We start from the raw sequence: 9,163 nt of genomic DNA, 5'->3' as shown, positions 1-9,163 counted from the left end.
CTTTCTTTTCTTTTTTCATACTGGATAGAACCTTGAGGCTCTTTACCACTGAGTCACATTTTTTTTAAATAGATCTTATTAATTTCTTAGGGCCTCACTAAGTTGCTGAGGCCAGCTTTGAACTTGAATCCTCTTGCCTCAGCCTGCAATAGGCATGTGCTACCATGCCTGGCTGGATGAATGCTTTTTTTTTTTAAATAGTATAGTGAATTTTTTTTCACAAAGCACACTACATAAATATATTATCATAATGAGAATTTTGACTTTGTGGTTTCGGTCAAAGATGCATTTGCCAATTTATTCAAATAACAGTTTATACTTAAATATTATGATACAGAACTAATTTGAACTGGGCGCCATGTTTGGATGAACCCAAAAAGCTATGCAGACCAAACAGAAGCAACGAACTGTTATCGTCTTCCACCTGTCTTCAGTCTGTATAGTGTTGTTACTGCCACATGATCAAAGAACTCCATCTTTAGCCTTTGCTTTGTCCCCCAAATGTTTTTTTATGTTGTACATTTATTTTTAAGAATAGTTTCAAGGCAAGATAACCACGAACCCACATAAAGGGTAAGAAAATGCTCAGAAAGCAGAACGCACGGTGGAATAACTCCCTGGTACCCCACTGCACCACCGACTAGCCACTATCAAGTATCTGCTCCTTTGGACCAAAACAATGGACCCCATTTATGCACACATTTGCAAATTGGTATTTATTATTCACACAAATTTGCTTTTATAGTTCAAATGATTTATTTTTATCTTTGCAAAACATTTTGTGGGTATTTGAGGTTGGGTTAGAGCACAACCCAATCTTCCCCAGTAAGATTAATGTGTGCAGTTTTTCATGAAACAGCTTTTCACATAGTGGCAAGGGTTTCAGAAATATATCAGCGTCCTTGAGCTGGGGATGTGGCTCAAGTGGTAGCGCGCTCGCCTGGCATGCGTGCAGCCCGTGTTCCATCCTCAGCACCACATACAAACAAAGATGTTGTGTCCGCCGAAAACTCAAAAAAAAAATATTAAACAATTTTTTCTCTCTCTTTAAAAAGAAAGAAATATATTAGCCTCCTTAAGGGAGGGGTGTAGAGAATCACGGAAGGCCACCTACATCTACACCACACTCCTCCACACTGTTCATGACTTTCCAGCATCCCAATGTATACAGCAACCCCAGTGGCTCTTAAGAGCCCCCTCCTTACTGGATGAGATAGATTTTGCTTATTATAAAAGGAAAAGTGGGGATTGAGGTTGTGGCTCAGTGGTAAAGCACCTGCCTAGCACATACGAGGCACTGGGTTTGATTCCCAGCATCACATAAAAATAAATAAATAAAACAAATGTTAAAAAGGCTGAATGTTTTCTCTGATATATGGATGCTAACTCACAATAAGCAGAGGGGGGACTAGGGAAGAATAGAGGTACTTTGTATTAGACAGAGGGGAGTGAAGGGAGTAGGAAAGATAGTAGAATGAATTGGACATTATCCCATGTACATATATGATTACACGACTGGTGTGATTATACATCATGTACAACCAGAAGGATGAGAAGTTATACCCCGTCTATGTATAATGTATCAAAGTGCATTCTACTGTCATTTAGAACAAATAAAAAAACAAAGGTTAAAAAAAGGAAAAGAGAAAGTCTACAATAAAAATACAGCAACAGATATCCTTTTACATCCATAATGAAGTGTTTGTAGAAGAATATCTGCAGGAGAAATTGGTAGGGGTCAAGGAATGTGTGTGTTTACAATATGAAAGTGAGTGGCGAATTGTTCTTCCCAGAAGATGCACCAATTTACACTCCCATTAACATTAGACAAGAGTTCCTACACCTTCACGAACAGAGGAGGAAAGCAAACATTTTCATATGTAAAAAGCAGTGATTCATCTGTTTTCTATGCATTTCTTTGAACGTGAGTGAGGGATAAGTATGAACAGCAGCATTTATCATGTCATTATAGCCACATGCGATTCTTATTCTCTGAAATACCTCTTCATGCCCTTTGTCCATTTTTCCATTAACTTGCTAGCTCATCTTTTATTGAATTGGAAGACTTAAGGATTTTAAATAGGGTTGGAAGACAATTGCATTTTAGAAAGTTCTTTTGCTTTATAGCATCATATTGATATTACAGTTTATCATTCACTCGGCTAATGTGCTCATATTTTAGAAATTTCTGGAGAATCCGGGTATTGGTTTCTCAGAGGCTCTGTGAAGGAGAAAAGCTCCTATAAAAATATAAACTTTATAGGTTCTCATAGGCTAGGTCTCACTGAGGAAGCATTTTATTCTTCTTCTTCTTCTTCTTTTTTTTTTTTTTTTGAAGTTTGAGGGATAGGCAGAAAATAACAGTAACCAGGAAACATGACAACAAAAAGATCAGAGAAATTGTACCTTCTGAAAATGAAATAAAAATTTAATGTCAGGCGATTTCAAAAGTAGAAAATAAAAGGTATACCACCATTGTATTAATTTCTCTGAAACAGTGCTTTGATTTCTCTCTGAAGGTCAGGCGCATTTCTTCTTACCCCTCTTTGAAGAATACACACTTGGTCACTGTTTGTTGATGAGGATAATCCTTTTTCTGCACTGAACTTTCTATTTCCCCTTATATAAGATCTGAAGTCTCCAGGTGGGTATCATGCCCTTAAGACCTGGCTTTGAGCTACCTTTTTAGTAGAATCTGTCTGTATTCTCTAATGTGAAATGGCTGCTCCATCCACAGTACATGCTAAATCCTCCTCCTCTTGGCCTTTGTGTCATGTTCCCCTTTGCTGGTGAATCCTTCACCCATCACCCATTTGGCCCTCAAGGTCAGCCAGCTCCTGCTTCTCTTTGAAATCTTCTTGGCCTCCTTGTTCCCAGAGTCCTCTAGACCTCCCCTCCCCCACCATTTGGCTTTTCCTTAGGTTTTCCTTTCATCTCACACCTCACATCTATCCCTTCAGTGTTGGGAGGCAGCGTCTGAGGAGTCAGTCCTTGCCCTTTTGCTCTATCCATCTTCTGGAAAAATCTCATCTACCTCATATTTCCTGTCACCAGGGACCTAAGTGTATAGCCTAGACATCTCTGGAGTCATCCTTAGGTTTATCTGGCTGATAGGAACATGCCTGCCAGACATCTATAGCTAGACATCTCTGAGACACCTCAGATTCTCAACCTATCTAGAACTCATTGCTGCCCTCAACCCTGTTCCTGTCCCTGCATTTCCCATCTCCACTGAGGCCCCAACACCCTCCCAGCCATCCAAACTAAAAATCCAAGTGTCATTCTTGATTTGTCCACCATGCTCAGACCATCTTCATATGCAGTCAATTACCAAATCCGCCAATCTGAACCCCTAAATATCACCCCTTTTCACCCCAACTCTCAGTGCCTTAGGATAAAGGCATCATCATAGGATAATTATAACCCACTTTCTTTCTCTTCTTCTTCTTCTTTTTTTTTTTTTTTGGTACCAGGGATTGAACCCAGGGGCACTTAACCACTGAGCCACATCCCCAAGTCCTTTTTATATTTTATTTTGAGATAGGCCCTTGCTGAGTTGCTTAGGGTCTTGCTAAGATGCTGAGGTTGGCTTTGAACTTGCGATCCTCCTGTCCCAGCCTCCCAAGCCACTGGGATTACAAGTGTGCACCACCACACCCAGTTGTAGCCATTTATGCCCCTCAAAACCTTTCAGAATGGCCAATCTCCCCCACTAGAAGCAGTTCTCCAGCTCTGTTGCCTGAGGGACGAAGTCTCAAATCCTCAGCCCGGCATATAAAACCTGCAGAGTTCTGCCCATGCCTTCTCCTGCTTTGTTTCTCACAACCTCCACTGAATACAGCCCTGTCTACCCCACTGCCACCACCCATAACTGTCCTACACTTGATTTGCCTCCTGTTCCAAATGTCTGTCCTTTGCTCTAATGGTCTTACACCTTCTCTTCACCTGGCCACCTCTATTCATCCTTTAGCACTGAATTCGAGGTCCTCTTCCCTAAGAAACAAAGCATTTTTCTGATACCTTATTCCCTCCTATTTCCTTCCCCTGCTCTGACACACATTAAATGCTTAGTTTGCTGAATGAAAATTCATCAATTTTTGTTCCTGAGCACATAGACAATTGTGTTGATATAGATAAGATTGCTAGGGGGTATTTCATAATACAGCTTTGTTTTTGTGTATTTATGTGGGACAAAGTTTTCAGAAATTGGCACAAACACCATGACTGATTATATACATCTGACACTTAGTTCAATCATTTGTAACTTTTCCTGACTAAACTTCCAACAGTGTCTCCAAGTAGGAGAAGTGAACCTGTTATGAAATGGGCATGGTACAGGGTAAATGTGTATGGCAATGGGATGCCCTATAAAGTCAGATGGGTGTGGATATTCCTTCTGGAATCAGAGCACAAGTTGCCCAGTGGTGAGGTGAACACAAGGGTAAGCCAGAAGCAACCAAGTGACCCTCAGGATGAAGAGGTAGGTAAAACAGGAATTAGAGAGGAAAGGAAGATAAAACAACATTGTCAGGCATGCTTTTGTGTGGTTGTTACCTTAGCTCCTGGGCTGGTATTTTTTACAAATGGTTACTTTGGCATAACAGAGACAAGAGAGAAAATTGGGCAATTTTATCTTGGTTCCTGGTTTATAATAAGGAAATAAGATAAATTCAAGTTCAACCTGGCAGCAATTATCAGCAGTCTCTCTCAACTCACTGAATATGAATGGGTTCTCCAGGTATCCTATTAGTCCACTTCTGTCCGCTTCTGCCCCCTAGTGGTTCATTTGGAGTTGCTAACACTTTCAACCTGTGCTTTTCTGAACCACTTTTTTTTTTTTTTCCTTTTGTTCAGGAAAGGGAAGTCGATTTTCCCTGGAAATGGAGAAAAGAGTATCTTTGTGTATAGACCCTTGCATTTTAAAATTGGAATTTATGGAGCATATTTAATTTATTTTGTAACTACCTGCTCCTGAAAGCCTAGCATAACCTATAAAGAACTATTTCAGCTCTTACTTTATACAAGCTTGGCCATGCTTTCCAAAAATATTGTGGCTTCTTGATTCTAGTAGAATGATTGACACATTGGTTTTATTACCTTCATCCTGTCTAGAATTATTAATAGTTCGTCGTTCCGCTTGATCTTCCTTCTCTGTTAATCTTTGTGAGACTTGTGGTTTGTAATCGTTATGTAGCCAGCATTCTCAAATAATGTAGTTTTCATTTTACATTAATCTGAAATGGAATGTTATTGGGTAAAATACCCCTTAGGGGTATAATGAAAAGGACCCATTAATTTTCAGGGCAAGAGGGCTAATTACTCCCCTCCCCCCTAAGTCTATACTAATTGCTAATAACTTTTTATAGAATTGAGTACATGAAGCTAATTTTGATTTCTTCTTTCCAACATATAGCATATCTGAAAAGCTTGTCTAGAAAAAGAAAAGGAGCTTTGGAAGTTCGGGTGCTTGATAAATATGCTTTATGATATTGCAGTTTGTAAATGAGTCAAAATTGATAGAAATTTGGGACTCCAAGAGGTAATCTTCATATTTTTAATTAAAGTAAAGTGTAATTGGGTGACCTGAACATTTTATGAGTGCACACATAAGCAATGCTTCATAGGAAACATAGGGGTATTTCATAATACAGCTTTGATTGCTTTATGAAAAGCATCATTCTAGAAAATAAAGATGAGGTGCTATAGCATATTGGTTAAGAGCACACTGTTCTTGCTACTAATTCCATGATAATCCCAGCTCCACTGGTGTGTCCTCCTGGAAAATTGCTCAACCTCCCTGTTCATTGGTTTCCAAATCTACAAAATGGGAATAATGAATGCACTCCCTAGTTTGTACCCTTCTTGTGAAGATTAAATGAGATAATATAAACCCATCAGAACACTCCCAGTCATTAAAGCCAACAATGCTAGATATTGCCTCTACTTGGGGAGGTCTCAGTTGGTCCTCATTTGTCTTGAGTCCAAAGAATTCTCAAAGAACTTTGGTGGTCATTGACTGACCAATCATTGAGCCATATCAAAGTGGTTTGGGGGAGTCTTTAGAAACATTCAGTTCCACCCTTGTCATTTTTGCTGGTGAGGAAATGAAGTTACAGCTTTTAAGAGATTACACATGAGTCCTGGAACATTCTGAAGCCTAAACTGAGACTTAGGTCCCTCTGGATTCCCATCCTGACATGCTTCAGCTAATGGTACCACATTTCTGTTCACCAGATATGGCCATGTTAGTGTACCAGTAACATTAGACTCTCAGGGCATTGCTGAGACACCATTATTGCTGATTTACATTTACTTCACTCTCACTTTTTTTTTTTGGGGGGGGGTGGTACTGGGGATTGAACTCAGGGGCACTCGACCACTGAGCCACACCCTCAGCCCTATTTTGTATTTAGAGACAGGGTCTCACTGGGTTGTTTAGGGCTTCACTGTTGCTGAGGCTGGCTTTGAACTCATGATCCTCCTGTCTCAGCCTCCTGAGCTGCTGAGATTACAGGTATGAGCCACCACACCTGGCCACTCACACTCTTAATATTACCTCACTTCTAGCTTGTGAGCAATTTAAACGTTGAGGACTGTGATGGGAGTGTCCTTTCCTGAGAGTGGAAGAATGAAAGACTTCCTGATACTGCTGCAGAGTGGTCTAGAAAACTAGGCATTAGTGGAAAATGAGTTTGGAACATTCCAGGGGTATTTAATTTGGGAACTAGAGGTTCTCAAGAAAGATTGTCTTGCCAGGCACGGTCGTGCATGCCTGTAATCCCAGCTGCTCCAGCAGCTGAGACAGAAGGATGGCAATTTCAAAGCCAACCTCAGCAACTTAGTGAGGCCCTAAGCAACTCAGTGAGACCCTGTCTCTAAATAAAATATAAAAAGGGCTGGGGATGTGGCTCAGTGGTTAAACACCCTGAGTTCAATCCCTGGTACCAAAAATAAAAAGAAAAAAGAAAGACTATCTTTTCATACTTCCTCCCCCTCCCCAGTTTAAGGCGGTATAATGGACCAATAAAAGTTGTATACATTTAAAGTGTTCAATGTGCTGTTTTGATATATGCAAACACTGTGAAATGATTATAACAATCAAGATAATTACCATATTCATAACCTCAAATAGTTACTTGTGTGTGTATGTGTGTGTGTATGTGTGTGTGTATGTGTGGTGAGATTTACTCTCTCAACCAAAATCAAGTATACATTATTAACAATAATCACAATCTTATTCAAAACTGAAAGTTAGTACCCTTTTACTGAAATTCCCAGTCTCTGGCCACTACCACTCCACTCTTGTTTCCATGAGTTTGCCTTCTTTAGATTCTACATATAAAGTGAGATCATGTAATCCAAAGGTGTCTTTTGGTGCCTGGCATAATGTTCTCTGGGTTCATGTGCATTATCACAAATGTCAGGATTTCCTTTTATTAAGGCCAAACAATGTTCCATTATATGCACACACCACGTTCTCTTTATCCATTCATCTCTTGATGGACACTTAGGTTGTTTCCATAGCTTGGCTATTAGGAATAATTCTGCAATGAACATGAAAGTGTAGATATCTGTCTGAGATACAGATTTCATTTCCTCTGACTATATACCCAGAAGTTGGGTTGCTGGGTTATGTTGTAGTTCTATTTTTAATTTGTCAAGGAACCTCCATACAGTTCTCCATAATAGCTATACTCATTTACATTCCCACCAACAGTGTATAAGGGTACCTTTTCCCACACCCTTGACAACTATTATCATGTGAAATTTTTATAAAGTAACCTCACACCCACATTTTGAGTTTTAAAAAACATACAGTAAAACACATAGATCTTAATTTTCATGAATTTATATTCTTTAATACCCATGTAACTATCACTCAGATCAAAATTAAGAAGATTCCAGAAATCATTCTATAAAGTCTCCTCATGTTCCTTTCCAGTCAATACAGTAACCACTACCATAACTTCTGACTATTGATTAGTTTTATCTGCTATTGAATTTCATAATATACTCTCTTGTATACTCTTTCAGTCAACATTTTGCCTAAGAGATTCATCCATGTTATTGTGCAAAATATTAGTTTGTTTTCTATTATTGCTGCATAGTGTTTTATTCTATGACTATACCACTGTTTATTTATCCATGGCCCTGATGGATTCTCAGGTTGACTCTGGTGTGGAGCTGCTGTGATTAAAGCTGCTATTGACATTCTTGTCTTTTGGTGAACATACACTTTCAGTGTTTTGAAGTATACACTTAGAATAACCATATTATGAAGCATATCAGCATGCTTTTAATATCTATATTTTAACATTGCTGATAATTACTTTTATATACACAATTGTCCCTCTAATTACCATGGTATGACCCTAGCTACCACCTAGCAGAAGATATCATTCCTGGTTACCTTTTCTTCTCCAACATGAGTCATTTGTCCTGCTAGGCCATTAGGAATTAGGATAGCTGGCAGCAGGAAGGCCTAGCACAGGTCCCCAAGATTCTTTGGAGGGTTTTGAATGGAACCCTTGTTATCTTTATGTTGACAGGGGATCTTCAGAATATGCCAGGGGACAAAGCATATTTGTTTTCCTCAGGGGAAAAAAAAAGGAAAATGGGAATACTTGTTTGTCTTCAGCTGAACCAATTATAAAGCAACAGAAACTTGGGCAAAACGCAAGAGGCTGTCAAGGCGATTGCATTCTCTACCTAGAACACCTTGCCCCTTGATGAGGTAGGTAGCAGGTCCTGAGAACCTTTGGCCTCCTGGTTTTGATTGCTTCCTGTTTCAAGATATGCAAGAGCCAGGGCTGGTTTTACAACTGGGGTCCACTTCTCTGTGTGTCCCACCTTCATGCATCAAGTACAAGGCAGAAAACCAACTGAGTTAGAGTATTGCCCTTGCTGTAGCCCATAATTCTTATAATAATTTTCACCATTTTATGAAAAAGACACAAGTTGTTTACCCAAAGGGTAACAGATGCAACTGATTGACTGAGTCACTTTCTTCCTGTCTAGATTGATTTTTATAGTTTTTTTTAAGTGTGTGTGTGTGTGTGTATGCGCACGCGCGCGCGCCTTGCTGGGAACGGAACCCAGGGCCTCATACATGCTAGGCAAGTGCTCTACCACTGGGCTATATCTCCAGCCCTTTATTTGAACT

Source organism: Marmota monax, unplaced genomic scaffold, assembly GCF_021218885.2.
Source record: "Marmota monax isolate L192 unplaced genomic scaffold, Marmota_monax_Labrador192_F-V1.1 WCK01_AAM20220418_F8-fsc00158, whole genome shotgun sequence".
Lineage (NCBI taxonomy): Eukaryota > Metazoa > Chordata > Mammalia > Rodentia > Sciuridae > Marmota > Marmota monax.
The sequence above is the reverse complement of the archived record's forward strand: the minus strand, read 5'-3'. Positions refer to the sequence as shown.